We start from the raw sequence: 12524 nt of genomic DNA, 5'->3' as shown, positions 1-12524 counted from the left end.
GATCGTATGTAAGCTTTGTAAAAAGCTAACTTCAACATCCGATCCCTACCAAGTTTTATTAATTGATTTAAGAAAGTTTAATCCCTTATTGCATCTGTTCAATATGTTATCAATATGTACCTTCCAGGTCAATTTCTGGTCGAGTATCATTCCCAGATATTTAATTGTGTTTTTAAGGGAAAATTGGTGCCCACCTAAATTGATTGTACTGGCATTAGGAAAGTTATGTCTGATAAATACATAAACTTGTGATTTACTGCAAGATAATTTAAAACCATTTTTGATGAAATCCTTACACTTCATTCAGGTTTTAGGTTAAAGTCATCTACTAGAGGCAGTTATTAAGCAGTTGATCAACCTTATTTCTAGAGTTCATGAAATTTGAGAGTAAATTTGACCACAATTTTAGTTTAAAATACGTTTATTTTATAAGATATTAAAGCTCGGTAGAAAAGTTATTATTTATTAAATTAAAGGCCAAGTCGGAATAAAAGATAACATAATATCAGATAACCTAGCCAACGGTGCGTTATCAAACGGACAAAACATCAATTTACTTCCGGTATTAGACATACATTCAAACATGTCCGAAATTAAAATAGCAGTCAGATTATATACAATCTAAAACAGCGTTAACTTTTAAACAATGACAATGCAAATTTTTACAAAAACGTGATGTGATTCAGAATCAAATGAATTTTATATAAAAACGTTTACCAAAATAAGGTCAAATCATATTTGGTCACGAAGATACAAAATAAACCTTTCTAATACTCCAATATCCGTTAATGATACACAATTTGGTTTTCGCAAAGGCCTAGGAACCCGTGAAGCTCTTTTTTCACTTAATATACTAATACAAAGATACCTGAACGTCAATCAAGATATATACGCATGTTTTATTGACTATAATAAAGCATTCGATAAAGTACGACATAAACAATTAATTAATGTCCTGAAATCAAAGAAGATTGACTACAACTACCTCAGGATCATATCAAATTTATACTATAAACAGCGAGCAAAAGTACGTGTTAACGAACAGCTGTCAGAAGAAATTGAAATTAGATGTTGAGTGAGACAGGGATGCGTATTGTCGCCAATTCTTTTTAATGCCTACTCCGAAGAGGTCCTGAAAAAATCTCTTGAGGGTGAAACAGCTGGAATAAAGGTAAATGGAGTTCCCATTAACAACATTAGATATGCGGACGACACTGTGATCTAAGCCGAAAACATTGAAGATCTTCAAAGACTGGTGACCAGAATAGCAGAGTATGGAAAAGAGTATGGTCTAACAATGAATGTCAAGAAGACGAAATTTATGAGAATATCGAAAACTCAAAGAAATAACGAGAATATTCTAATATACGAAACCAACGTCGAACAAGTGGACAAATATGCATACCTGGGAACAATGATTAACTCCACAAATGATTACAATCAAGAGATCAAAATAATAATAAAAAAGGCTAGAGCAAATTTCAATAAAATAAGAAGAGTGATATGTACCAGGGATTTAAAACTGGAACTAAGAGTTAGGTTGGCGAGGTGCTATGATTTTTCGACTTTATTTTATGGAATGGAATCTTGGACCTTGAATGCGACATCAATGAAAAAACTGGAATCATTCGAGCTGTGGGTGTACAGAAGAATTCTGAAAATATCATGGACAGAACACGTCACAAACAAAGAGGTTCTGGGAAGGATGAACAAAGAAATGGAAATTTTAAATACAATAAAAACAAGAAAATTAGAATATCTCGGACATATTACACATGGAGAGAAATAAACCTTGCTCCAACTGATTATGCAGGGAAAAATCCAAGGAAAGAGAAGCGTAGGGAGGCGTAGAATGTCATGGCTGCGCAACCTGAGAGAGTGGTACGGATGTACATCAAATGAACTTTTCATAGCAACCGTCTCAAAAGTCCGAATAGCTATGATGATTGCCGACCTCCGCCGCGGAGATGGCACTTGAAGAAGAAGAATACTCCAAATTGTACTTGGTAAAAAAATGGAACTTTAACATGTTTTTTACTGAGGTGTGAGGGACGAGTTAATAATATCGCATTTAGACAATATGGTTTTAAAGTCATCTACTTCTTTATTGAAAATAAATAAAAAGCAATGAAAGTATTTAAAAATGTATTTTTTCTAAATAATTTTTTACTTTTTTTGTAAGTGTCATAGTTTTTAGATTTGAATTATTACAAAGTTCAAAAACTGATTATGTTGTAGTAAAATAAATGCCAATTTTTTCCAAACTAATTTTTTGAAATCAAAAGTTGATAGCAGATTAAACAAGACTTGACTTATATGATGCATATAAAACACACCAAATAGAAAGGCAACCATGAATGGGGCAGCTAAAGACTTCAGCATCGTGAAACGAGGCACAGGGTAGTTGAAGGTAAAAACGGTCATGGGGCAAGAGCGCACCTCATTTAAATTTGCCGCTAATGTCCAGTTTGAACCGATTTTAGTTCCAAACGTTTGGCACCAGTGTGCCATATGTGTTGTTTCAAGTTTAAAGCTGATTAAAGGCGTTGTTTAAAAGCTATGAGGTAAATATTATTTTTTACTATTACACTGTAATATTGGCATAACAAAATTATTTGTGATAAAATCAAATTTGCATTTTTCGTTGAATTAGTTTATTAGGATGTTTTCTTGGCTTGATTGCGGGTTATTATGTTAAGAGTTTTTGATTAAGGTTAGGTCCTTAAAATCTCAAAAGCTGGTTTTGACAGTGTTGCCGAATGGGGCAAAAATACGCGAGAGTTATGGGGAAAAAGTACGAATGCGTATTATTTCCCCATTATCATAAATTAAGTTTGTTTCTTCTAATTTCGGAATTACATATTCAATTCGTCTTAATTTGGTTTCTGTTTTCCAGAAACTACAAAAAAAATCAGAGCACAAGCCTTTGACAAAAGTTATTTTGTGCGAAGCTCGTGAACATGAATTAATAATGGCGTTTCTATACGTTAGACAGCAAAAGCTGTGGGATTTCATGAAGCGACACTACGGCAAACGTTGGAAAAAGGAAATGGTGTCGAAAGTGTTAGAAGAAAACAAAATAGTTCAGCATTGCAAAGAACTCGACAAACGATTTTATGGAATGATGCTGAAGTCATTGCGTTTTTTCATTTACTCTTATTGTGTAAGAAACCGTATTGAGCATCCATTTTCACCTGTAAATCAGTTGGCTGGTAGGGACTTCACTAGATCTTTCATGGAAAGGAACCGAAAAACAAGTATTGCTAAAACCATGGGCTTCAATAAAGTGCAACTAGCGTAGTATATTAAAATTTTGGAGAACATTATAAAAAAACATAAGTTACCTCCCAACCGTATCTACAACGTTGATGAAATGAGCATTCAGACAGTCTCAAACCATCTGCCCAAACATGTTGCCCCAATTGGAAAGAGAGATTTAGCAAAAGTTGTAGCTGCCGGACAAGGACAAAAAATTACGGCTGTTTGCTGTATGAGTGCAAATAGTCATCATCTCCCTCCATTTTTCTTATTTGTTCGAAAACGGATGAATCTTCTTCTAATCAAAGACGGGCCCACTGCCTGCGACATGGATGTTACTGATAGTAGTTATATGAACACTCGTAGGTTTATCAAGTACCTGGAGTATTTTAAAAAACATACAAGTACAACAGAGGCGAACCCTGTTCAATACAAGACAAGAAAGTATTCATTCTTGTGACATTCATTTTTCCGATAACAATGAAGAGCAAGACATTGATGTTATACCAAATATTTTACCTGATAACTTTGTCGTAGTGAGGGTTTTTGAAAAAAAAAATCATACAGATTATTTGTCGCCAAAGTCTGGTAAGTGATGGTTAGGAAGGCGTGAGACAACGGAAAATGCATTTTTTCGAAAGGACGATATTGTTTTAAAGCTTTCAAAGCCAATAAAAACCAGCTCTTTAAGATTTTTAAATTCAGTAGGATTCTCCGACGACCTCGCCAAATATAGTTCTCTTTTAAATTAACGTTTTGCATTTTACGTTTGGTTTTTTCTAATAAAGATTGGTTTCTTTTAAATGCCTACCATCTCTTTTATTTGGGGTTTTCCACATTTTAGTTTTGGGGAAAAAAATACGCATTTGTGTACTACTGCCCCATTTGTAGGGACAAGAGTACGCAAGTGAAGATTTTTTAAAAACTTTTTTTTCACTTATTAGTAAATTTATAGAACTACTGTCGGTACTTAAAATGGAAAAACAATATACACATATGTCCAAAAGTTTGGAATATTGGAATATTTCATCTTTTTATTGATTTTTATATATAAAATCTTCTGAATAGTTAAACATCATTTTGTTTCAATATTTATTCTCTTGGAGTGAAAAACTTACAGTGTACAACTTACATTTTAAAAATAAATTAGTATAGAAAAAAATAATTTTTAATAAAACTAATAATTAGTATTTCCTCCATTGGCCTGTATGCATACCTGTAGGCGATTTGGTATGCTGCTGATTAACTGGTCGAGCTGGGCTTGCGGAACTCTCTCCCATTCTTCACGAGCAGCATCTTTTAGTTCTGGAAGTGTAATAGGGGGATTGCAAGCATGTTCAATAACGTTCATGTTGGGGGAATTCGAGGGCCACTGTAATGTAGATATTCCTTTTTCTTTCAGAAAATTTTGTACTGCTGCTGTTCGATGAGGAAGTGTGTTGTCATGCATAAACACAAATTCATTACCTACTGCCCGTCGAAATAGACGTACGACAGGATTTAAAACTTCCTCGATATACACGGCATCAGTGACTTTTCTCTCCAGAACACCAGCCCAAACCATAATACTGCCACCTTCAAATGGGACACACGGTTTCTAGTCGGGCTTGTCGTACTGGGGCCCTTCAAACCAGTGTTCTTCATGAATCAGATACCAATCCAATTTTTGACTCATCAGAGAACATCACGTTATTCCAGTTACGACCATGATGCACTATTTCTCTAGCCCATTGCAACCTTACTATTTTGTGTTGGTAGGTTAGTTTAGGAACACGTAGCGGTCTTCTACGATACAAATTTACCGCATTTAGTCTGCGTGTTATTGTTTGCCGTGAAGTAGTCAGTCCTTGAAGCCTAGAAATTTTTCTGGATATACCATTTGTAGATTCTAGACGATTTCTACGAGCTATCAATGTTATTTGCAGGTCTTGTGCTGCTGTTGTACATCGACTTCTACCACTTCTGGGACGATCTTTGACGTCATTTGTATCTTGGAATTTTTTTTAAATTTGCGATACAGCATTGAGTAACATCAACAATATTCGCGATATAACTTTGACTAAAGCCCTGTTGTAACAAAGCAATTACTCTAAATCTGTCAAAATGAGATATCACGTTTCTAGGCATTTTTAAACGGCTCAATTAAAATTTAAACAAAGACTGAAATAATGTGTTAATACGCTAATCAGTTGAATGTGACCAAAAGCATACAAAAACGATTAAAATTTTTTATCATTTTCATTGAAAAACGCTCTAGAATGAATATCAACAACAGTTTTGAAACCACCATAGGCGTAGATATATTATTTGTAAGTATCCAAACTTTTAAACATGTGTGTATAATCTCTCTCGTAATAGATAGGAGATAAGAGACAGATAGTAAGGAGATAACGCAATTGTGTGTTTTTGTCCCCAACTGGTAAAAGTGGTAAACTTTTTTGCATCTTTTTTGGGGTCCCAAAATAATATTCTTTACAAAATTCAGCTTGTTCGTATGATTTTTAGGGCTCAACTCTCTGACGAATGGACTATTATTTTCATTTAATTTCTTTATATATTTCAATATTTTCTCAATTGTTTTTTAAAACAATATAACATTAATTCACATATCACTTGGGATTTTTTTATATTATGTATTTAATAACTCAATAATTAAAGAGTTTTACGTACTTTATGTGTGCGTGCATTAATGTAGGTGTTAAAAAGTGCTGTATCTCAGAAACTACTGAAGGCAGATAATAATTTTCGAAAAAGTTTTTATTTTTTTTAATATTTTACGAAATATAGCCCAATATATGAAAAGACCAACTTTTCTGCAAAGTTTATGTAAAACGGAGGTATTACTTTAGGATTGTATACCTTTTTTAATAGTAAACACAATATTCCCAAATATCTATCCTTGATTTATTTTTTTTGTTTTGGCAAAATTTTTGTGTTCATTGACCGGGCTATTATATTTCCATCACACGTTTCCTGATTACATACAAACACACGGTACATAACAACAAAATCTAGCAGTAATGCCAATGTGTTTTATAAAATCGTGGAAGTAACTAACCGAATATATATATATATATATATATATATATATATATATATATATATATATATATATATATATATATATATATATATATATATATATATTGTGATGATGTATTGTTTGTTAATGATGTTTTAATGAGCAATGAGTGTTTTTAATAATATATATATATATATATATATATATATATATATATATATATATATATATATATATATATATATATAGGGTTTTTATCGCGGTTCTCAAAGAATTAGTTTGTAAGCACTTTTTTAAATTATCTTTATTATATCTATTATGAAACACACATATATATTTAACATAGCCAATGTAAATTTAAAATAAACTATCTTTAAATTGTAATTCTTATGAAACTAATTAAATTATATAGACAATGTAAATTTTAAACAAACTATCTTTGTTTTTGTGAAATTCCTTTTTCCAATTATCAGCTTCCACCAATTTAAAATATTTTTCTTCTTAATAGCATTTATATTTATTCTTCTTTTTAAGATACCAATATCAAATCACCAAATATATTAAAGAATTTTATTTTCAATTAATACTTTCTTGCATTATCCAATCACCATTTATACATAACATAATTTTTAATCTTCAATAATATTCTTCTAATATACTTTCCAATACTATCAAATTTTAATACTAAATCACTGATTATTGCATACTTTATACTTTCTTCCTAATCACTAACTGTAACTAACTGTGTCTATCTTCTTAATAACTAATTGTCTGACTGCTTACTGACTGACTGACCCCCATTGAATCCAAATCACCGAGTATTTATACCTTTTCATTGTTCCAGAATCATCTGGCAAGAAATCATATTCGAATTGTTCTATTTAGTAAATATCTGAATTTTCTGGAATAGTCTATCTCGCAAACAGGGTTAACTCTCGTGTTCTAGAGAATTCTTTTCTTTTCTATCGAGAATTTTATTGACATTTAGGCTTTTTAGATCAGAATATAAACTTATATGTAATTTAAACAACCTAAATTAATAAATTACACTATTTCAAATCCGTAACTATATGTAAACTAAACATTTCAAATTAACAAATAACCCCACTTTATATTCGTAATTATTATTTAAATGTCTGTCACTTTCAGAGTATGTATATCTGGTTGCCTATGCACATGGCTCACTTAAATATATTTACAATATTATAATTATTAAAAAAAAAACTTTTTACACTTATTATTGCTAATTTCTTAAAAATGCCCTCACATAAATAATTTTTATAATATTCCCTAGTATATAACTTATTAAAATAACCAAATACTTTTAATATCTAATATTATCTAGTATATAACTTATAAATTAATTTTTTAAACACTATTTTTCCTCCTCCTACGTCCAATATCATTTCAATATATATATATATATATATATATATATATATATATATATATATATATATATATAATATATATATATTTCCCAAGTTAATATGCTCCTTTTCTAACTTGGCTGCACCGTACTGAAGACGACCAATAGTCAGAAATACGTATATACGGTTGCCTTCCATCGATATACCATTTTTGGTTTTCTGTTTTGCGAGACATGCCATTACTTTTTACTTCTTGTACTTGTTTTAGATCTGACAATCTATTAATTCCATTGCTGAAGTATTTCTTTGGTGGTAAACTGTCACTTATCTCTCCACCTCTTTAATGGTTTTCCTGATGGTCGCTAGTCAGTTGGATTTTTTTTCTAGTGCAATTCTCGATAGCCTCCAATCAACCAATGTTTATTAGTCCTTGCTGAATGTTTTTTTTTCCATTTTTCTATGGATTCTACCACAGCTTTGTAAAAACAATACAAACAATAAAGTCATAGTCGGATTCTTCGGTATTATTCTCCAATTACAGTTCCGTTATGGCTGTATTCCATTATCTTTTCAAAAAGACAATTCAAATTTAAAGTCGAAAAAAGAGACAGAGCAAAAAAATTAAATATACAGACTTTTTTGCACAGCGGCGATATTATATCTGTTCTAAAATGCCCTTTGTCAGTTTTTGTAAGTTTGTCTAATAAAATCTGGCATTATGCATTTTATCAAAATGTTCCAGCTTCTTAAAGAACTTCTAAATTATTCTTTTGGCTTAGCTTTTGTCTTTAAACTATCAGTTGCATAATTCTCAAACTCATTTAGAACGTTTATCTCCAAACCGAATTGCATTTTCTGGTTAACTGGCTTTTCAGTTACAAAAACCGCGCGTTTCCTTTTATCATTTTATGCAGGGAGCGTGGTAAACGATGGAAGTTTTTGAGAGTTTACAGCTTAAAGTTATAAATATTGCAAAACTTGGGATATAATTAGTTTTTAAAGGATTTAATAGAACTTGAGGAGTTACATGTAAAACATTTTAGTCTTCAGATTAAAAGTTATATGGTTAGTTTAAAATATTTATGTAGCAATTGAAATTAAAGCAGATAAAAATCTGGTGAAATACTGAAATTAAACTGATAAAATATTTGTTTACTTTTTCTACATCATACTGTTTCAATTTTAAAATAATGCTATGTACAACCTTGATAACTTGTTCATGATAATCACAAGAAACTAGATCCCATAATTATATATTCTTCCTTCCATTCATCTCAAACCTTGTTTGAAATATGAAAATTATAAAATAGAACTCTTGAATAAATATATGTTTCTGTTTTCAATAAAAGTATAGTTATATTATAGGTATAGTCTAACTAAAAGGAGGAATCTGCCAAGGAGACTCGCTCAGCCCATTGTTATTCAATATGGCGATGAATCAAATCATTCACGAAGTAAGAAAACGACACGGATACCACATGGGAGCGCATAAAATCACGATACTATGCTATGCCGATGATGCAGTACTAATTGCTGATAACGAAGATAACCTACAAAGGCAGCTCCGCACCTTCAATATCACAGCAAACAAACTTAATATGAGAATATCAGTAGAAAAAACTAAATGTAAAGTGATCAGTAAAGAGCCGCGTAGATGCAAACTAGAAATAGACGGCAAAATTGTAGAAGAAGTAATGAAATTCAATTAACTAGGAGTAGAGATCACTAGTGACAGGGATATAAGAACAGAGACCACAAGGCGAGCATCAAAAGCGGCAAGAGTAAGTGGTTGTCTCCGTGAAACCATATGGAGAAACAAATATCTGACCACGGAAAGCAAAATGAAAGTATACAAGACAACAGTAAGACCAATCCTAACATATGCAGCGGAGACAAGGACCGATACAAGAAAGACGAAACAACAAATCAACGATATCGAAATGAAAGTATTAAGATCAATAGCGGGCATATCATTAAGAGACAGACAAACCAACAGAAATATACGCGAACAATGCAAAATTCAAAATATTAACAGGTGGATAAATACAAGAAAAAAAAACTGGAACGAACATGTAAACCGAATGGGACCAGATAGATTAGCGAACATCTGTAAAAACAACAAGCCGTATAGCAGAAGACCCGTTGGAAGGCCGCCAAAAAGGTGGAAAGATAATGTACAGTCAACAACGACTGAAACAGAACAAGAGGCAGACAAACAGGAATAATCCTAGTCGCGCGAAGAAGAGGAAGAAACTAAATGAATTGCTATGTGCAGAAACAACACATGTCCAAAAAACGAATTTTTCAGGAGATGCAAAAAACATTATATTATAAACGAAAATAGATTTTCGGTAAATTGGATGGTTAAAAATGGTAAGTAAAGTTATTTTTAACACCTCACAATAATGGTTTTAGTTTACAAATAAAAGTTGTAGTTTCTGTGATACTTTTTTTAAGTGGACATGAGCTTTTTGCATAGCATTGATGAAATTAATAGATAAATTAAACTCATACGCTAAATTTTATTCAAAAACCTTACAAAAAATTTTCAATACTTAATTATTAGCAGTAGTATACCAAAGAAGTATTAAATTATAGAAAGAACACTTTGTATTGTTCTTCAACAAATACGGAACATTTTTGATACGTCCTTAATTTTTTTCAGTTTGATGGGCACTTTTCCTAATGGATTAGGATATTTTGGATAGTTGGATATTATATGGATTAATGAACAAAAACGCATGTTGGAATTATGGGAAATGGTTCCTACCGACAATGAAAATTATTTTGACGATAAGGGAAGTAAAAACGAAATCGATCAAAGGAACGTGATGGCGAAAGTGAATCGGAACAAGATGTGACAGACGAGGAAGAAGAAAGTGGAAGTAATACCTAAGCGTTTATTGGAAAAGTTGGAGTTACCAGAAGGAAAAAGGCTGTTCCACCGAGAAATGTTAGAAGAAGACAAGAAAATTACGTAGTACGTGTGCCGATGTCGAGATTACACGTAAGTTGAAGACTCCCAGTGATATTTGGAAATATTTTGTAAATAATGATATGTAGAAATAATTGTGTAAAGTACGAACAAATATATAGACTCAATAAGAAATAACTTTGTTCGTGATCGGGATGCTTCACACACTGATATATTAGCAGTGCATGCACTAATAGGTGCAAGAGTAACAAACCAAGATGTTCTTCTGAAGATGGGGAAGGAATGCGAAGTCATAAAAACCATACAAACGAAAAAACTGGAATATCTGGGACACATAATGAGAGGAGAAAAGTACTCTTTGCTTAGACTCATAATCCAAGGAAAAATCTCGGGAAAGAGAAATGTGGGACGTAGGAGGATTTCCTGGTTGGGAAATTTAAGGGAGTGGTATGAGTGCAGTTCAATACAGTTGTTTAGAGCTACAGCCAACAAAGTAAAGATTGCTGTGATGGTAGCCAACCTCCGATAGGAGACGGTACTGCAAGAAGAAGAAGCACTAATAGGACTTATTTATTACACAGCACGTCTGTTTTGGAATACTGATGGATCAAGCATAGAAATGTTCTGCCTGACTATGTCGCTCCCACGATTTAAATTTCTTCTTCGGTGTATGCGATTCGAAGACAAAGCAACTCGTGAAAACCGACTAAAGGAAGACAAGTTGGCTCCTATACGAAGTTTTTCGACACTTTTGTAACTTATTTTAGAAGTAGAGACAGTCTTTCCGACTGTCCGACCATGGATGAGATGTTACAAGGATTTACGGGTAAGTGTCGATTTCGTCACTATATCCCATCAAAACCGAACAAGTGCGGCATAAAAATTTTTACACTTTCTGATCCTAAAATGTTTTATATGGCTAATTTAGAGGTATCTGTTGGCCAACAACCTGAAGGACGTTTTCAAGTTAGTAACAAACCTAGTGATGTTCAACGGCTGTGTGAATCTATTTACGATTCAGGCCAGAATCTAATAATTGATAACTGGTTTAGAAGTATCCAGTTGGTGAACAAGTTATACGAGAAGAAAATTAGAGTAGTGGGAACCATTAGGAAGAATAAAAGAGAATTGCCGTTTGAATTTACAAAACCAGAGCATCCTATAAATTCCAGTATGTTTGGTTTAATCAACATATTACACTAGTTTCTCATATTCCTAAAAAAAATGTATTGCTTGTATCTTTACTACATACATCATGATGATGCAATCGATTATAGTAGGGGTAATCAAAATAAACCAGAAATTATCGCCCTATACAATTTAACAAAAATAGGAGTCGACAAGGTAGACCAACTCAGTGTTCAAGAAGCACAAAGCGTTGGCCAGTGGTTATATTCTATACCATATTGAATATATCTGGCATTAATTCAATGGTTTTCTTTAATGCAAACGATAAGAATGAGAAAAACGTAAAACGACGTGATTTTTTAAGAAACCTTGCAAATGAGCTTATACATCCCTATTTAAAAAGTCGAGTTACTACTACAAATCTGTTAATTAGCCTCAAATGCCGAATTCGCGAAATTTGCGGCATCACAGATGTAACTCATGCAATTCCAGAAAGAAATCAAACAAAGAGTTGTTGTTCATTTTGTACTACCAAAAAAAAAGGTGTACTCGCTTTTCGTGCATAAAATGCAAAAAATTCATGTGCCTTGAACATATTCATGGAATATGTCAGCTTTGCTTGAGTGACACTACAACATAAAATTATTCTGAAGCTATTTTCTTGTGGCATTTTAAAGTAATTACTATTTAAATGGGAATAAGCCACAATTAAAGGTTAAAGTACGTTTATTGATGTTTCAATTTCCACTTCGGAAATCGTTCTCAAAATACAAACATTAGTAAATTAAACAAATTTTGTTTTTTGTTGGTT

Source organism: Diabrotica undecimpunctata, chromosome 9 (genome assembly GCF_040954645.1).
Source record: "Diabrotica undecimpunctata isolate CICGRU chromosome 9, icDiaUnde3, whole genome shotgun sequence".
NCBI classification, from domain to species: Eukaryota; Metazoa; Arthropoda; class Insecta; order Coleoptera; family Chrysomelidae; genus Diabrotica; species Diabrotica undecimpunctata.
Note: the sequence above shows the minus strand (reverse complement) of the source record.